Source organism: Gorilla gorilla, chromosome 13 (genome assembly GCF_029281585.2).
Source record: "Gorilla gorilla gorilla isolate KB3781 chromosome 13, NHGRI_mGorGor1-v2.1_pri, whole genome shotgun sequence".
Classification (NCBI taxonomy): domain Eukaryota; kingdom Metazoa; phylum Chordata; class Mammalia; order Primates; family Hominidae; genus Gorilla; species Gorilla gorilla.
This window is the reverse complement of record NC_073237.2, coordinates 86,841,102-86,860,471: the sequence shown is the minus strand read 5'-3', so window position 1 is coordinate 86,860,471 and position 19,370 is coordinate 86,841,102. Positions and strand designations below refer to the sequence as shown.

General features: G+C 38.4%; 1 long non-coding RNA gene across 5 annotated transcripts in view; it reads left to right on the top strand.

Moving 5' to 3' along the window:
- Positions 1-19,370, top strand: part of LOC115935868 (uncharacterized) — a 57,486-nt gene that overhangs the window by 19,690 nt on the left and 18,426 nt on the right. The gene's annotated exons all lie outside the window — the stretch shown is intronic.

Below are 19,370 nucleotides of genomic sequence, written 5' to 3'. Positions count from 1 at the left end.
GGAGTAGAAGGACGAATGGCGGGTGGAAGGTTACCCATAGTGAAGGAGGCAAGCCCAGAGAAAAGAGTAGAGACACGGAGAAGGGGTGGGGGGTTCTTGCCCTCCAGAAAAGCAGAGAAGGGGTGGGGGCACCGAAATAAGGGATTGGGGCACAGAGATAAGAGGTCAGGGTGCGGAAATAAGGGATTGGGGCACAGAGATAAGAGGTTGGGGTGTGGAAATAAGCGATTGGGGGCTTCTTGCCCCCTAGGAAAGCGGGACTTGCCGCTAAGGGTGAAGGAGAAGGGGTTGAGGGGTACTTGCCCCTGCCACAGGAAAGCGGGACTTGCCGCTAAGGGTGAAGGAGAAGGGGTTGAGGGGTACTTGCCCCTGCCACAGGAAAGCGGGACTTGCCGCTAAGGGTGAAGGGGAAGGGGCTGAGGGGTACTTGCCCCTGCCACAGGAAAGCGGGACTTGCCGCTAAGGGTGAAGGAGAAGGGGTTGAGGGGTACTTGCCCCTGCCCCAGGAAAGCGGGACTTGCCGCTAAGGGTGAAGGACCAAGGCAGGCGTCCCTGCGTGGTCTGACACCCGTGAAACGTGAGTGTGTAATCAGAGAGGCGTCCCTGCAATGATTAAACACCAAGGGAAGCCTGCCTTCCCAGTCCGGGACTGGCGCTGGAGTTTTGGGTTCATGGATAAAACATGTCTCTTTTGTCTCTACCAGAAAATAAAATGAATTGAAATTAAGAGAAGGGAGAGATTGAAGTGTGGCACCAAGATTGAAAGGAGAAAGAGGTTGAGGGATAGTGAGGGAGGTTGGAGAAGAGAGTAAAAAGAGGCCACTTACTGGATTTGAAATTGGTGAGATGTTTCTTGGGCTGGTCGGTCTGAGGACCTGAGGTCGTAGGTGGATCTTTCTCACGGAGCAAAGAGCAGGAGGACAGAGGATTGATCTCCCAAGGGAGGTCCCCCGATCCGAGTCACGGCACCAAATTTCATGTGCGTCCGTATGAAGAGACCACCAAACAGGCTTTGTGTGAGCAATAAAGCTGTTTATTTCACCTGGGTGCAGGCAGGCTGAGTCCGAAAAGAGAGTCAGGGAAGGGAGATAGGGCTGGGGCCGTTTTATAGGATTTGGGTAGGTAAAGGAAAATTACAGTCAAAGGGGGTTTGTTCTCTGGCGGGCAGGAGTGGGGGTCGCAAAGTGCTCAGTGGGCAGGAGTGGGGTCGCAAGGTGCTCAGTGGGGGTGCTTTTGAGCCAGGATGAGCCAGGAAAAGGACTTTCATAAGGTAATGTCATCAGTTAAGGCAAGAACCGGCTATTTACACTTCTTTTGTGGTGGAATGTCATCAGTTAAGGTGGGGCAGGGCATATTCACTTCTTTTGTGATTCTTTAGTTACTTCAGGCCATCTGGGCATATACGTGCAGGTCACAGGGGATGTGATGGCTTGGCTTGGGCTCAGAGGCCTGACATTTATAGTTACTAAAAAACCCAAAAAGGACATAGCTAAAATATATATTCTAACAAAGCCTTCTCAGATTCTGTTTAGTGAAAACTACAAAATATAAATGAAACAAATCAAAGAGTAACAAAATAAACGGACAAACATACTATGTTTATCTTCATAGTAAAGGTGTCAGTACTTCCCAAATCTGTAAGTCTAATGTAATTCTTATCCAAATCCCAACAGAATTATTTGTAGATATAGAAAAGCTGATTAGAAAATTTACGTGGAGAAGCAAATGGGAGAGATCAAATAGTTTCAGAAAAGACTAATGCAGGAAGGATAACACTATGCAATTTTTTTTTATTGTGGTAAAATATATATAACAAAATTTGCCGTTTTTAAGTATTTTAAGTGTATAACTCAGTGGCATCAATTATATTCGCAATGTTGTACATTTATCAACACTATCTACAGTTATTTCAAAGCATTTTCATCACTGTAACAGGAACTTCACACCTATTAAGTGATACATCTCCATTCCTCCCTATCACAGCCCCTGGTAATCTATAATCTGCTTTCTTTATCTATGAATTTGCCTATTCTAGGTACCTTATATAAGTGAAATCACATAATATTTCTTCTTTTCTATTTGGCTTTTTTAACTTAGAATAACATTTTCAAAGTTCATCTATGTTGTAGCACATGTTAGCATTTCATTCCTTTTTAAGGCTGAGTAATATTCCATTGCATAAATAGATTGCATTTTGTTTACACATCTGTTAATGGACACTTGGGTTCTTTTTACATTTTATAATGCTGCTATGAACGTGGTGTACAAGTATCCATTTGAGTCTCTGTTTTCCGATCTTTTGGTTATATTACTAGGCAAGGAATTGGTAGGTCACATGGTAATTCTATGTTTAACTTTTTGAGAAACTGCAAAATTGCTTTCCACAGTGCCTTTACCACTTGACATTTTAATCAGAAATGTATAAGAACTTCAATTTTATTGTATCTTTGTCAACGCTTGTTATTTTCTGTTTTTGCTTTCTTTTATTATAGTTGTTCTTGTAGTTGTGAAGTGGTATTTCATGATTTTAATTTGTATTTTCCTAATGGCTAATGAAATTGGCAATTTTTCATTTGCTTATAAGCCACTTATTTCTTCTTTGGAGAAATTCTATTCAAGTCCTTTGCCCAATTTTTAATTGAACTGTTTGCTTTTTGGCTGTTGAGTAGTAAAAGATTTTATATATTTTTGGTATTAGGTCCTTATCAGACATGTGGTTTGCAGTTTTTTCCATTCTATGGTTTGTCTTTTCACTCTCTTCATAGTGTCCTTTGAGTCACATAGATGTTTAATTTTAATGAAGTTTCATTTATCTTTTTTTTCTTTTGTTGTCTATGCCTTTGATGTTGTATTTAAGAAAACATTGCCAAATCCAAGGTCATGAAGGTTTGTCCTTGTTTTATTCAGAGTTTTATAATTTTAGCTCTTGAATTGAGGTCTTTTTATTTCATTTTGAGCTAACTTTTGTATATAGTTTAAGGTAAGGTCAAACTTTATTCTTTTGCATGTGTATATCCATTTTTCTAGAATTATTTCTAGAAGACACTGTTCTTTCTCCATTGAATGGTTTTGGTATACTTGTCAAAAGTCAATTGCACTTTTATTTTTTTAAGACAGGGTTTCATTCTGTCAACTTAGGCTGGAGTGCAGTGGCACAATCACAGCTCACTGCAGCCTCTGGTTCCTGGGTTCAAACAATCCTCCCTCCTCAGCCTCCCAAGTGTCTGGGACTACAGGCACGTGCCACCAAGCCTGGCTAATTTTTGTATTTTCTTTCTTTTTTTTTTAATTGTAGAGACAAAGTTTTAACATGTTGCCCAGGCTGGTCTCGAGCTCCTGAGCTCAAGAGATTTGCCCTCCTTGGCCCCTCAAAGTGCTGGGATTACAGGTGTGAGCCACTGCACCCAGCCTGAACATCTTTTAATGGTCATTATAACTAAGTTTTGTCAATTTTATTGATCTTTTCAAAGTACTAATTTCTAGTATTGTTTATGGTATGCATTGTTTTCCTACTCTTTGCATCATTTCTACTATAATCTGTATTATTTCCTTTCTTTTATTTTGATTTAAGTTTGTATTTTTTTTTCCTTAAGGTGACAATCTAGACTACTGATTTGAGATCTTTCTTCTTTTCTTAATGTAAGTGCTTTGGGCTATACATTTCTCTCTAAGCACTGCTTTAGCTGCACTCCAAAATAAGGATTAACTGCTTTCACTTACGTCCCAATTTTTGGCATTTTGTGTTTTTCATTCATATCAAAGTATTTTCTAAGTTTTTTTTTAAAACTTCCTTCTTAATCACAGGTTATTTAGTAGTGGGTTTTTAATTTTCACATATTTGTAATTTTAAAAAATTTCCTTCTGCTGTTTATTTCTTTCTAGCTTTATTCCACATGATCAGAGGCAACACTTTATGTAATTTCAGCCTTTTTAAATTTATTGAGACTTGTTCGTGGCCTAGCACATGGTCTATTCTGGAAAATGCTCCATGCATACTGAGGAGATAATCTATTTTGCTGTTCTTAGGTAGACAGTTTTAAAAATGTCTGTTAAATGGTGTTGGTGCCCAGTGTTGTTCAAGTCTTCTATTTTCTTCTATTTCTGTCAAGTTATTCTATTATTAAAAATATGATATTGAAGTTACTAACTGGCATTGTTGAACTGTCTATTTCTCTCTTCAACTCTATCATTTTTCTCTGTGTATTATGGGGCTCTGTTTTTAGGTTCATATATACTTATAATTGCTATAATTTCTTGATGGACAAATACTTTTATTATTATAAACTACCTCTCTTTATGTCTATTGACATCTTTTGTAAAAACTCTATTTGTCTGATATGTATAGCTATTCCAGCATTCTTATAAAGTTTGCATAATGTGTTTTTCCACTTTTTTACTTTCAACTTGTATGTCTTTGAATCTAATGTATGTCTCTTATAGACAACATATAGTTGGATCATTTTTGTTTTCTTCTATTTTATCTAATCTTCTCGTCTCTGACCATTTAGACTTAATGTAACTTTTAAAGTATGTTTTGTGCCTGTCGTTGTGTCATTTAGTTTCTCTGTGTAATATGTGATTTTTGTTCATTTAATACTCCATTACTATATTCTTTTGTATTAAATCAATATTTCTACTGTATCATTGTAATTCTTCTGGTTTTTCTTTTACTACATTTTTCAACTTATATTCTTAGTGGTTGCCTTGGTGATCACAATTAACATCTTAATTTATAACATTTTGTTTTCATTAATGCTGACATAATATTATGGGTATATAGCAGCTTTGCTTTTATGAAGCAAAGCTGTGGTGCCATTATCATACAAATGACCTCTTTATACATGATAGGTCCATCAACATAGTTTTGTAATTAGTACTTTATTCAGTTGTTTTTTTAAATCAGGTAGAAAAAGAAAAGTTACAAAGAAAAACAAAAATCTATTTATACCGTCTTTTGTATTTACCTATGTAGTTACCTTTAACGGTATTCTTTATTTTTTTTATGTGGCTTTGAGTTACTGGCTAGTGTTTTTTCTTTTGAGCTAGAAAGAATCTCTTCAGTATTCTTGTAAAGCAGCTGGTCTAATGATAAATTCTCCAGTGTTTGTTTATCTGAGACTATCTTAATCTCTCGTGTTTTTGAAAGGTTTTTTTTATGAATATAGAATTGTTGTTGATAGCATTTTTCTTTTAGTACTTTCACTATGTCATCTACTGCTTTTTGGACTCCATAATTTTGAATGCATAATCAGCTGTTAATCTCATTAAGGAGCCTCATGGTGCTATTTTGTTCTCCTCAGTTTACCTGTTACCACAGGGGCTCCCTCTAGTTACCACTGGTCGTGACTAAGGGGCCATATGGGGTTTCCCCTGGCTAGGCCACCAGTGTCTTTCTGTGAGGGATGGGAATCTTAGGCCTATGGAGATAAGGAGACATCCCTAATTTGGGGCTTGCTGTGGTAGGATCCTCTTTGTCTGTGGGGCATGGAGAATGCATCTGTGCTCTTGTGCTTGTTCTGGCAGAATACTCCCTGGTGGTGCCCGTTGGCTACTCTGATGTCTCTAGGTGGTGGAGTGGCATCTCAGGCCTGTGAATACAAAGCAGCTTCCTGGGCTAGGCACTTGTTGTAGTGTGGTTTCTCTTTCTAGTGCCATCTGGGCACCCTGTATCTCTTAGTGGTAGAGGGGAATCCCAGGTTCAATGGTAAAAAACACTACCCCTGGCTGCTTAATGTTAGCAGTGGTGCTGGACTGACTTGCCCTTGTATTCAGGACTCTCATTCAGTTTTGGGAGAAATATGCAAATAGGGGCTACCTTCATATTGGTAAGAAACACCAGGGTTGGACAGCCTGTGTTCTTATGTTGGGTGAGGGGATGAGAGACTCCAGTTGTCATGTTTCTCTTTCAGTCTTGTCATTCAAAGCAGTTCACCTTCCTCTTTCTACCCCTCAAAAATCACATGTAGTCACATCTTACATTATTTCCAAGGTATACAGTTGTAACTGCTGGAGAGAAGAGGGTAAAGGAGTCTTCAGAATCTTATCTGAACTGGAAGTACCCCAACTGATTATTGACACTGGTGCAAAAGCAATTCAATAAAGAAAGGGATGCTTACTCAACAAATGATGTTGGAGCAATAGGACCCATAGGTATAGAAAGGAAACCTCCAACTAAACTTTGCATCCTATATAAGTATTAACTCACTATGGATCACACACTAAAATTAAAATATAAAACTCTCAGTTTTGCAAAAAAGATAAAAGAAAATTTGGGGAATTTGTAAAAATAAATGAAGAGTACTTGAACTTTACTCCATATGTGTGATTCATATAAAAATATGACAAATTGATCTCATCTAAATTAATAACTTTTGCTCGGTGATAGCCAGTGTTAAAAGGATGAAGAGACAAATTACAGATAGAAAATACTTGTAAGCCACATATCTGACTAAGAACTGGTATATAAAATACATATAGATGTATTTTATACATTTTATACAAACTGCACTCTTTGGCATTTATTCCTGAGTAATGAAACTTTATGTCTACACAAAACCTGTGCATGACTTCTTTAAGAAGCTTTATGCAAAATAGCCATATCCAGAAACAACCTGAATGTCATCAATAGATGAATGATCAAACCATGATTCATGTATACCTTGGGATAGTCAACAATAAAAAGAAACAAATTATGGATACACAACTTGGAATAATCTTCAGGGAATTATGCTTTGTAAAGAAAGCCAATCCCAAGAGGTTACATACTGTATAATTTCATGTATTTAGCATTTTTGAAGTGATAAAATGTTATAATTGGAGAAGAGATCAATGGCTTCTAGGGTTTAGGGGTGGGTGGGGGTGGGAGTGGACGTGAGGGAGGTAAGCATTATTATCCAAAGGCAACACAAGAAATCCTTGTGTTGCTGAAACTTTATCACGACTGTAGTGGTGGACACACAAACCTACACATATAATAAAATTGCGTAGAAGTAAACACATACGCATATGCACACGGGTAGTATGAATAATACTAGGAAAATCTGATCAGTGGATTCTATCAATATACTGTTTGTGATATTTTACCCTGATATTTTGAAATGTTAACATTGTGAACAACTAGGATAAAAATATATGGGACCTCTATTATTTCTTCACTTAATCACAGTAAATGAGCTTTGCGTCTCTCTGGAATTTGACCTCAGAGGTCCTGGTTGACTAATACAGATGTTTTGTGTATTTTCACCTAACTCTTCTATTTGCTCTCAGTGAAAGTATTGGTTTACTATAAGTTACTCTGTTATAGTCCTGTTCGATTGATTTTTGCAAGATGATTAAAATAGAAAACTTTAAAAAATGACACTGTTAGATGAGAATCTATGTTTTTGCAAAATGGCTAATTGTCTAAGAAGTAAAGCTACCTGGTTTCATTATCCTCATCTACCCATAAAATTTGAGGTTTTATAACACAGATGAAATAAGGCATAGGGATTATAAACATTATTTTATCTTTGCCTAATTATGTTCAAACTTCTAGCACACAAAGGACACACCACACCACTTAGATGAGATCATTTCCGAAGTCCCTTGGAATCTTGTTCCAGTTTACAATGGGATAAGATCAAACTGGTCTTCACATGATTGATTTTAGTTTTTTCTGTAAAAACAATAAATTAACTACTCTTTAAAACACACACACATGCAGGCATGCACACACATTTTGCCCACTGACAAATATTTTTATGTGAATAACTTGTTATTGTAGTTTTTTCAGATGACACATTCAGCAACCATATTTAAGCAAATGCAGAAGACTTAATTTAACTGCACCATCTGTCCATACAACTTTGAATAAATTTCATTTGTTCAAAATATCTTTAAATATAGATTATTTTAAACATAGATTATTTGTCAGGATCCACCCATTCCTCTGGTCTTTCCACTCACATAAATTAAAATTTTTCGCACATTCTCTTGTAATATTTTTGAGAAGAAGAAGTGTAATTTACCTCCTGTTGTTTGACAGCCTCCTTCCCCCAAATGCTAACTAGATGGAGGTCAGAGTGAACACATTCTATTTGTACTCATGGGCCATCTATCCTACAAGTTTCACTTCACAAAACCCTGCATAGAATCATCCAGCAAAGGCAGAGAGTTAAAAAGATCTGATTGTCACGGTAAGTCTAGGAAGATTGGCCAAGAAAATTTGGGTTAGGCTGTTATGAAAATGCACCATAGAGTTCTCTTATGTACAAGAGAGTATAAAAGCAAAACTTACCATTTTCTTCCTTGCAGCACAAAGCTGGGTGTTTAAACAAAACAGTGGGAGGGGATTCCAAATATATTCTACTTGAGTTAATTGTTTAATAATGGGCCAAGAAGTATTCTATCTTGCTTCCAAATATTTAAATTAGAAAAAAAAATTCCTTTCAGCTATTTAACAAACATTTTACTAGGAATAGTACGTAATTCAAACAATGATGAATTGAAACAGCTCTACGGAGCCAGATAACAATAGCAACAACAATGAAGGGTGAATGAATGCGCTGCATGAATCAGTACTAAGTAGCATTTGGGGAAACAAATAAAATGTATTCAAAGAGCATGCACTTCCTAAAATAAAAGGATGTTTCACGGAAACATAGCAGCTGATCTGTCTATACCATATAATCTGTTTAACATTAGTGCAGGACTTCTTCAACCACTATTGTTTAAGGGGCTATAAAATAGCCAATGAACTGTTCGCATTGGGAAAACATAGTGTATTGATCCAGGGGTCGGCGTTTCTGGTCAGACCTCCTGGGTCCAAGTGCTGTCACTAACATGGTTTCCTTGCAAGAAGGGCTGCTTCTCCGCCTGACCCCTAGATTCCCTATCTGTAAGATGAGGAATCTTATGAAATCTTTATGAAAAGTCACTGAGACACTGTAAACAAAGTGCTTGTCACAGATCCTGACAAAGTGGGGCAAGATGGACCCACAAAATTTGGTGCTGTGGCAAATGTCAAGTTACTTTGGTATCAGTAGGTGTCATCATATAGACGTTCTATCTCTACAGCCTTGGCTACCAAGAAGTAAGTCACAGTGGAAGCAGGTTTTGGTGCACATCCTGCCAAACACACACGTGCAGAAGCAAGCACGTGTAGGAGCCATGCCCACTGCCATCAGAACCTCAGAGGCACTTGGCATGAAAGGCTCTTCTCAGAGAAAATGTCCTAGATGCTAATGTCAAGCTCAGCAGGCAGGACTTACACCTGGGTCTGATGGCAAAATGCAAACTGAAGTGGAAGCAGCAGGGTCAGCCCGGGACCCTTGTTTCTTATGTCCTGTGTAGGCGAAGGTGACAAGCTCTGCCTTTCCAGTCATGGGTGCAAAAGGACAGCAATTGCACCAACTAAGAAATTAGTTTGACCACCCCTATGTGAATTATCTAAGCTTAAGATATTGATTCAGAGAAAGGATACTTCATAAATGGATTAACCACCACTAAAGTGTTTATTAGAATGCCCTTACACACATGCATTACAGAGTGTTTTCAAGTAATTTACTCCACAACAAATATTAATATAATGGAGGGTAACAGAAGGAATAGTGTAAGTCCTTACTGTGTACTGGGAATCTTCTAAAAGTTTAACATGAACTACTTTATTCAAGCCTCACCATCCCCTACTGTGCTAGATATGTTTATTCACATTTTACCGATGAGGAAAGTGAGGCTAAGAAATTAACAACTTTGCAAAGTCGTGAGGCTAGTGAATGACAGAGTCAGGGTTTAAATGCAGACAGCTTTAATTACATCTCTCCAGATGACTTTCTACTTTACTAAACAAATAGCAATTTTATCACACTGAATCATATATCAAAGTAGCTTGAAAGCTATAACTGTTATATGAACACAAATTGTATGTATTGTTATTATTGTTACTATTAATTTTACTATTATGGACATCATTTTATTGCCATAATACAGTGCCAATTAGTAAATGGTAGCCATTAATACTTTCATCAATCTAACTTGTGTTCCAAATCTCAAAAGGCAGAAAATATCAAAATATAAAACAAAAATAAAGAAAAAAAAGCTACTAGTTTGGCCCAAATACTTGTGGAATACTCTGTACTTTTATCTTCCAAATGGACAAATTGAAGTTATTACCTAATGATAGAAAAACATTAATAGTAAAATTAATGATAATAACACATACAATTTGTATTCATATAACAATTATAGCTTTTAGGCTATTTTAATACATGATTTAGTGTGATAAAATTACCACTTGTTTGGTAAAGTAGCAAGAGTGAATCATTTGCAGAGATATGCTTAGAAAGCAGTCTCATACCTGCTAGCCAAATTCCCTTTCTACTGTTATTATTAGTAGGTTAAATACATTTTCAAACAAAATTGTGGTCATATACAGTGAGCAAACCAAAGCTAAATACGTAGTTTGGATTATGTGATTCAGCTTACCAATAGAATAGATTAAACATTATTATAGTTGGCTGAGAGCAGTGGCTCACACCTGTAATCCCAGCATTTTGGGAGGCTGAGGCAGGCGGGTCACTTGAGGTCAGGAGTTCAAGACCAGCCTGGCCAATACGGTGAAACCTCATCTCTACTAAAAATACAAAAATTAGCTGGGCGTGGTGGTGCACACCTGTAGTCCCAGCTACTTGGGAAGCTGAGGCAGGAGAATCACTTGAACCCCAGAAGCAGAGTTTGCAGTGAGCCGAGATCACACCACTGCACTCCAGCCTGGGTGTCACAGCAAGACTCTGACTCAAAAAAAAAAAAAAAAAAAATATATATATATATATATTATAGTTGCCATTTAAAATTTTAATATAAATTTAATGTCATGCACATCTTATTTAACTTTCCATATTCATATCATTTAATATAGCAGAGTTATCATTTTTGTGGTGAGAACATATTACACCCCTCTCTTGGCATTTTTCAACAATACAATCTATGGTTAACTAACTATAGTCAGCATATTGTACAGTAATTCTCTTAAATTTATTCCTCTTATCTAAGTAAAATTTTGTATTCTTTGACCAACATTTCCTCATCTCTCTGCCCCCAACACCAACCACTATCATCAAACACCCCAGATCCTGGTACCACCATTCTACTCTCTACTTGCATGAGATTAATTTTTTTTAGATTCCACATATAAGTGAAATCATGCAATATAAGTGAGATTTGTCTTTCTGTGCCTGGCTTCTCTCACTTAACCTGATATCCTCTGGGTTCATTTACGTTATCAAAAACAACAGGATTTCTTTCCTTTTGGTGGCTGGATAGTATTCCACTGTGTATATATACCAAAATTTCTTTTTTTTTTTTTGAGATGGAATCTTGCTCTGTCACCAGGCTGGAGTGCGGTGGTGCAGTCTTGGCTCACTGCAACCTCTGCCTCCCGGGTTCAAGCGATTCTCCTCCCTCAGCCTCCCGAGTAGCTAGGATTACAGGCACGCACCACCACGCCCAGCTAATTTTTGTATTTTCACTAAAGACGGGGTTTCACCATGTTGGTCAGGATGGTCTCGATCTCTTGACCTCGTGATCCACCCGCCTCAGCCTCCCAAAGTGCTGGGATTACAGGTGTGAGCCACTGTGCGCAGCCCACAATATCTTTATCCCTTCATCCGTTGAAGGGCACTTAGGTTGACTCCGTCTCTTGCCTTTTGTGAATAGTGCTGCAAAAATATGGGAGTGCAGATACCACTTTTATGTACTGATTTCCTTTCCTTTGAGTATATACCAAGTAGGGGAATGTCTGGATTATATGGTAGTTCTGTTTTTAATTTTTTTGAGGAAATTCCATACTATTTTTTCATAACGAGTATACTAATTTACATGCCCACCAACAGTGTGCGAGGCTTCCCATTATTTTTGCTTTAAACAATTGCCTTAACAGAGATTTTAAAATGAGAAAAAAATTGTGTATTTAACCATTTACTTGTGATTTCTGATTTTCTTCATTCTGTCTATTATAATGTCTTGTGACTTTGAAGGGCTTCCTTTAATATTTCTTGTACTGCAGGTATGCTAGCAATTAGTTCTCTCAGATTTTGTATGTCTCAAAAAGGTTTTATTTAGCCTTTGTGTTTTAAAAATATTTTTCTAGGTATGGAATTTAAAGATCATTTTCTTCCTTTGCTACTTTTAAAAGTTGCTTCATTTTCTTCTGCTTTACATTTTTTTCTAATGAGACATTTTTATTTCCTGTTATATAAAAAATCTTTTTGCCTGTTTATGTAATATGTCCTTTTTCTACAGCTGCTTTTAATATTTTCTTTTTTTAAACCAAGTTTTCAGCAATTTTATTATGAGGTGCCTGGTATGACTTTCTTCTTGTTTCTTCTGCTTGGATGCTTTTGGGTATCTTGGAACTTTGGGTTTTAACAGTTTTCATCATATTTATAAAAATAATTGGCCATTATTTCTTTAAATATCCTGCCTCCAACCTTGTCCAGACTCTAGTTACTCACATGCTTTGTCACTTGTGCTGTCCCACTGCTCACTGATATGCTTTCTGTTATTTTATTGATCTCTGTGTGTCATTTTGGGTAGTTTTTATTCCTATGTCTCTAGGCTCACTCATCTTTTTGTCTATAATGTCTCATGCTGTTTATTCCATCAAGTATACTTTTCATTTTGGATATTGTATTTCATCTCTATAAGTTTGTTTGGGGCTTATTTTACATGTACCATTCCTTCCCTCATGGTGCTTGTATTTTCCAACTTTTTGATCATATGGAACACATTTATATCTGTTTTAATGTCCTGACATGCTAAGTGTATTCTTTGAATCACTTTGAGATCTGTTTCTGCTGATTGATTTTCTCAAATGTATGAGTCCTATCTTTCTAATATTTGATTTGTTGTTGAACATGAGGAATGTATGCTGTTGAGTGGCTGGTGTTGTTGTTTATAAAAATATATTTGAACTTTGTTCTGGGATGCAGTTAAGTTACACCTTTTAAGTGGCAATCGCTTTGTCCTTTTTAAGATGTACTTTAAATTCTACCTTTTCTATAGACGGAATTTAATGTCATTACTGACTCACATATTCACATCGCTAATACTTTCTGTACATAGCTAAATTCCATTTCATTTTCCTGAATTTTGCTTTTTTAATAAATTTTCTTTTCTTTTCTTTTTTTTTTTTGTTTTCGTCACTCTGTCGCCTGGGCTGGAGTGCAGTGGCTTGAACCTGCCTCCTGGGTTCAAGCCATTCTCCTGCCTCAGCCTCCCAATAAGCTGGGATTACAGGTGCCTGCCACTATGCCCAAATAACTTTTTGTATTTTTAGTAGAGACGGGGTTTCGCCATGTTGGTCAGGCTGGTCTCAATCTGCTGACCTCATGATTCACGACCTCAGGTTATCTGCCCACCTCGGCCTCCCTAAGTGCTGGAATTACAGGCATGAGCCACTGTGCTGGGCCAACATTTTGTTTTATTTTCTAACTGTATTGGTGATATGTAAGAAACTTTGAATTTTATGTATTAATTTTGTCATGTTATAACCTAACTTCTGGCTTATCACACTCTCAGTGGTTTGAGATTTCTCCCCAGTTATTCCATTCTTTCATTTGCAAATAATGGCCACTTTAATGTCTTCTAACACTGCCCCCTCTTTTTTATTCTCTTGCTAGAGTTTACTGGTATGTGGCTGGGAATCTTTGGGTTGCTACTAATGACAGTGGAAAAGCATTTCATGTTTAATAATTAAGTATAGTGCTGACTGTTGATTTGTGCTGGTGGATGTGGTGGAAAACAGAGCTTCAGATCATGGCCTCTGGAGCCATATTTACAGCATTCCATCCAAGCTTCGTTACTGCAACTCTGCGGCGTCACAGAAATTATTTAAACTCTCTGTGCCTCTGGCTGGGCGCAGTGGCTCACGCCTGTAATCCCAGCACTTTGGGAGGTCGAGGCGGGCGGATCACGAGGTGAGGAGATCGAGATCATCCTGGCTAACACGGTGAAACCCTGTCTCTACTAACAATACAAAAAATTAGCTGGGCATGGTGGTGGGCGCCTGTGGTACCAGCTACTCGGGAGGCTGAGGCAGAATGGCGTGAACCTGGGAGGCGGAGCTTGCAGTGAGCCAGATTGCGCCACTGTACTCCAGCCTGGGCGACAGAGCGAGACTCCATCTCAGAAAAAAAAAAAATAACTCCCTGTGCCTCAATTTCCTCATCTGTAAAATGGGACAATGACACAGAGTTTTCAGAAATTAATATTTGTAAAACACAAAGAGTTCCTGGCACATAACAGGTGCAAAATAAGTTTGCTATTTATTATAGCTTTCTACAAAGTATTCTGTTAAAATAGTTTAATAGTTGCTGAACTTTAGCTATTTTAAATTTTAAAATGTTTTGGGTTTGTTATTTATGTTTTGTATATTTTTATTATCTTTTATTCTGATTAGTATTGTGATTTGTTTTATTAGATTTTGAAAAAAGAAGGGATGAATTTGTCAAATCTCTTTTTCTACTGTCAATTTCTGTTTTTCCCTTTTTGTTATAAATGTCATTCATAAATGTGTTTTAGTTTTATAAAATACGCAAAAAATCCATATACAAAAGAAAAATATAGAAAAATAGAAATTTCCTCTTTAATTCTCAGTTTTAGTCTGCCTGGAAGTTTCCATAGCCACAAATTTGGTTGGGATCACCCTCTTTTACTCTGATGAATGTGCGTACATATTTATGTATTTATGTATCTACAGATGCATTTTACATGAATATATATTATTCTAAAACTCTCCAGTTTACAATATGTCTTAGCAAGATACTTTGTTTGATATAAAAATATCTGCCTGTTTCTCTCCAACAGCTTCCTAGTATATTCCATAGACAAGATGCAGACTCTGCTGTATAAGCACTTCCATATTCACAGCTGCAATAAGTATTCATGCACTTGTTTCTATTAACTCATGTGCAATTAATTTCTGAGGGCAATTCTGGGAGTGAAATTATTCTATAAATGGCAAGCCTGTTTCATGACGTGGTACCCAGAGTAATACTACTTCCCAATGAGTTTCTACCATTTACAGAACCACCAATACTTCGTGAAGAGAGTACCAGTGCCTGCATCCTTTCTATTATTAGGGCTTATTAATGATTTTAATTTTTGCCAAGGGATGGGTGACAAATGTTTCCTTCTTACTTAGGTATCATTTTCTGTAAACACTGGAGAGTCTAAGCATCTTTTGGTATAACCAGTTGCTTTTGGGTGTGGGCTCTCTTTGACCCCACTTTCAGTGGAGCAGGTTGCATGTGTAAAGTCTAGTTTACAGCAATTGATCACAGTTCATAGGGTTTTTGCTGAGTGGGTCAGTGAGCGCTTTCTTTTGCAGGGCCGCCTTTGATCAGCAGGTGGATTGTTGACTTGGCTCCAATCACACTTTTCAAGTTAATTTTAGGAGACAGACTAATTTAAAATCGCTCCTTTCCTGGTCCCTCTCTAAGTTCACTCGCTGCCAATCTGAACTAAGGTGTCCTTCTCTAATGGGTGTCCATTGCGTGTTCATATATTGCATTTGACCCCTGACAAAGATTCTCTTCTTGACCAAACTCACCTCAGGGTCTTCTCTGCTCATTTTCAACTGGACCTCATCTTTGGGTATGTTCTCAGTAGCCCAGTGTTAGCCGTAATTCTGTCAAACCCATTTAGCCAGAATCTGCCACCATCAAAATCTGATCCCTGTGAAAAGAGAGTAAATCTTGGGACCCCAAAAATCACTAAGCTGAAGGGAAAAGTCAAGGTGGGAAACACATCAGGCAAACCTGCCTCCGTTTTATTCCTAAATAAGATAATTGCAAAGGTAAAAAAGCTGCATGTCTCCCTCACAATTTGCCCACAGTGAAACTCCTTGTGGGCCTCACAATCTTTACCCTAAAACAGTTCTGTTGAATGTCACTGTCAATGTAAAAAAAATTTTTTGTGAGACAGAGTTTCTCTCTTTTTGCCCAGGCTATAGTGCAATGATGCAATCTCAGCTCACTGCAACCTCTGCCTCCTGGGTTCAAGTGATTCTCCTGCCTCAGCCTCCCAAGTAGCTGGGATTACAGGCGCATGCTACCACACCTGGCTAATTTTGTATTTTTAGTAGAGATGAGGTTTCACCATGTTGGCCAGGCTGGTCCCGAACTCCTGACCTCAAGGGATCCACCCACCTTGGCCTCCCAAAGTGCTGGGATTACAGGCATGAGCCACTGCACCCAGCCTGCCAATGTAAATTAATAGCTTATATTCACAGGTATGGTACAAAGGACATAACTCAAAGTCATCTTTCTGCTCACCTGAGACAAATGCATATCTGATTGTTCCTCTGTCCTATTGTTTATGCAAAAATGCAGATTCACTGAGCCAGACTAAGGCATAAGTGACTATTTCTCTACTCCTTCTCTCACATATAAACTGTGATTCAGCGAAAGGCTGATCAAAGACTTGAAAGAATGCAAGTGTCTCTCATCTATCTATCCCCTGGAAGTTCCCACTTTGAGTTGTCCTGCCTTTCCGGACTGAAACAATGAACATGTTATAATTTATTGACGTCTGCCTAAAATGACACATAATTGATTGATGTCTCATGTCTCCCTAAAATGTATAAAACCAAGCTGTACCCCCAACTTGGGCACCAGTCGTCAGAAACTCCTGAGGCTGTGTCACAGGTACATCCTTAACTTTGGAAAAATAACATTTCTAGACTGATTGAGACTTGGCTCAGAGACTTTTGGATTTACATCACTATCCACATCTGATCAAATTCCTCATGCTCACTACCCCCAGGTGATCTCTGGTTACCCTGGGCCTGCTCTCAGATAGATCCTGTTAGATCAGTTTAGCAAAGCATTACCCCACCCTCTTAATAATTTTTCATTCACCCCCACCCCCACTTTGATCCTTGTCTATACACCCCCAAGTTTTCCTTGTTGTATTCATAGTTGAGTCCAATCTCTCTCTTCACTGCAAAGCCCCACTGTACTAGTCCCTGGAATAAAGTTTGCCTTTCAGTCCCTTAACAAGTGTCAAGAATAATTATTTTCTTAAACAGAAGGTCAGCTCCCACTGCTGGGGTAGGGGTGCCTTCAGGGATCCATTGAGCTTATGCTTGGCATCATGAGGATTTTATCAGCTCCAAACAGTTTCTTTCAATTTGCTTCAAAACATTATTATATCAGGCGCAATGTGCTGAGAAGTTGCCAGTATGAAGTTTTAGTCATTTCCTAGTTAGAGTAGAGGAAATTATCTTCTTCAAAATTCATTTTAAGGAGATTTGCAAGCGGGCTTCTGTGTTGGTATCCTTCCTAGAAGTCTGAAGTCAATTCTTTATCACTGAGGGTCAGATTTTTATTCTATCCTAGGCTAGTGGGTTTTCCAGTAGTTTTGCTACTTACCAGTTCCGATGAGGTGTTAATATTAGTCAGAACCAGGCCTAAAACAAGGAACACTGGTATATTGCCCTTTGGTTAGTACAGAAATCTGTAAATTTATACTTTTCCTTTTTTCTTTTTTTTTTTTTTCGTTGGAGTTTCATTCTTGTTGCCCAGGCTGGAGTGCAATGGCGTGATCTTGGCTCACCACAACCTCCTCCTGGGTTCAAGCAATTCTCCTGCCTCAGCCTCCTGAGTAGCTGGGGTTACAGGCATGCACCACCATGCCCAGCTAATTTTTTTGTATTTTTAGTAGGGATGGGGTTTCTTCATGTTGGTCAGGCTGGTCTCGAACTCATGACCTCAGGTGATCTGTCCGCCTCGGCCTCCCAAAGTGCTGGGATTACGGGTGTGAGCCACTGCACCAGGCTATACTTTTTCATAGTAGTAAGATGATTCAGAAAAGTTGTTCAGTGGCGTAACCATCAGACATCTGAGTAAATCAAGCCCAGATGGGAAGTCTGAGTGAACTGCCTGCCTGCTGGCAAGGCTGGGGAGGGCACAGGAGAGTGGAGGAGCAGGGCAGGTCCAGATGGGGTCTGGGAGAAGCACAGGTCCAGGAAGGGAGCTCATCTGAGCAGAAAGGGCATGGAAGTGAGAGGAGATATTGGAGTGAGGAGGAAAAGGGGGTGTCAAGACTGGGGAAGGTGAAGCAACAGCAGGGAGAGGAGTCCCAGGAAGGGCAGCTGGGAGTGACAGTGGGGAGGAGAAAGAAGGGGTACTAGGGGAAACAAGCATCAGACTGAGGGACAAGGAAGAGTGCAGGTGGTGGAGGAAGGCAAGAGAAAAGGGACGAGAATGAGAGATACAGTGAGGGAAGTGATGGTAGGTGAGGGTGTGGTGGGGGGTGTCTGTCAAAAGAAATTTGGGGCTGCTGCTGAAATACTTCTATTTAAGTCCACCTCACATTAAGAGGAAATTCTCCACTTTTTTAGCTTGCAGTGATCTCCATTGTTAATGAAAACACCAAACACTGAAATATTTTAAAGAATTTATTCTGAGCCAATATAAGTGACTGCAGCCTGGAGAAAACACAAACTCAAAAGCCTTGAGTAAGTGTTCCCTAGGCAGTGGGGTTACAATTTGGTTTTATGCATTTTAGGGAGACAGAAATTGTAGGTAAAATTATAAATCAATACATGAAAAGCATACTTTGGTTAAGCCCAAAAAGGCAGGGCATCTTGAAATGGAGGCTTAGAAGGTATAGGTGGGTTTTAGAGATTCTTTAGTTGACAGTGGGTTGAAAGAGTTAAGCTTTCTCTGAAGACTTCAAGTCAGTAGCAAGAAGTGCTTAAGTTAAGATAAGGGGGTCTGCTATCTGCCATATGATGTTATACTAGAGTCAGGTTGGAAAGTAAGCCACATTATACTCGGTTAATTAAAAAACCCATTTAACAATATTTTATGGTTTGCAGGGCATGACTCAACTCTTTCCTTACATAGCTTTAGGTCTTTTTTACCATTTGCTGTCTTATTGCCACAAAGAGTCTGTTTAATATTTAATATTAGTGGTGTAAGCTAAAAGTAAGATCCTAAGCCCCCAGCCAACTGAACAGACTCCCTGTTGGTCATGGAGATCCCAGAAAAACATTAAAAACTGAATTCCCGGCCATGACAGGAAGGGCGGTCAGACATGCCTCGTTACACTTTCCACCTTTTGGAGTTTAGGCACAAGCTACCATCATTAATGTTAACATAGAGATTATAAGATTTAATTCACCTTAGATTTTCTGGGGTCTCCTTGGTCAACAGGGAGTCTGTTCAGTCTGTTGGGGGCTTAGGATTTTATTTTTAGCTTACACCATTAAAACTTAATATTCACTGTGGGGCAATGAGTAATCTGCCCCTAAGATGAATTAAATCAATAGGGATAATGCATGCAAACAGTAAGTAAAGAGTAGGTTGGATGAAGTTAAAAAATAAAAG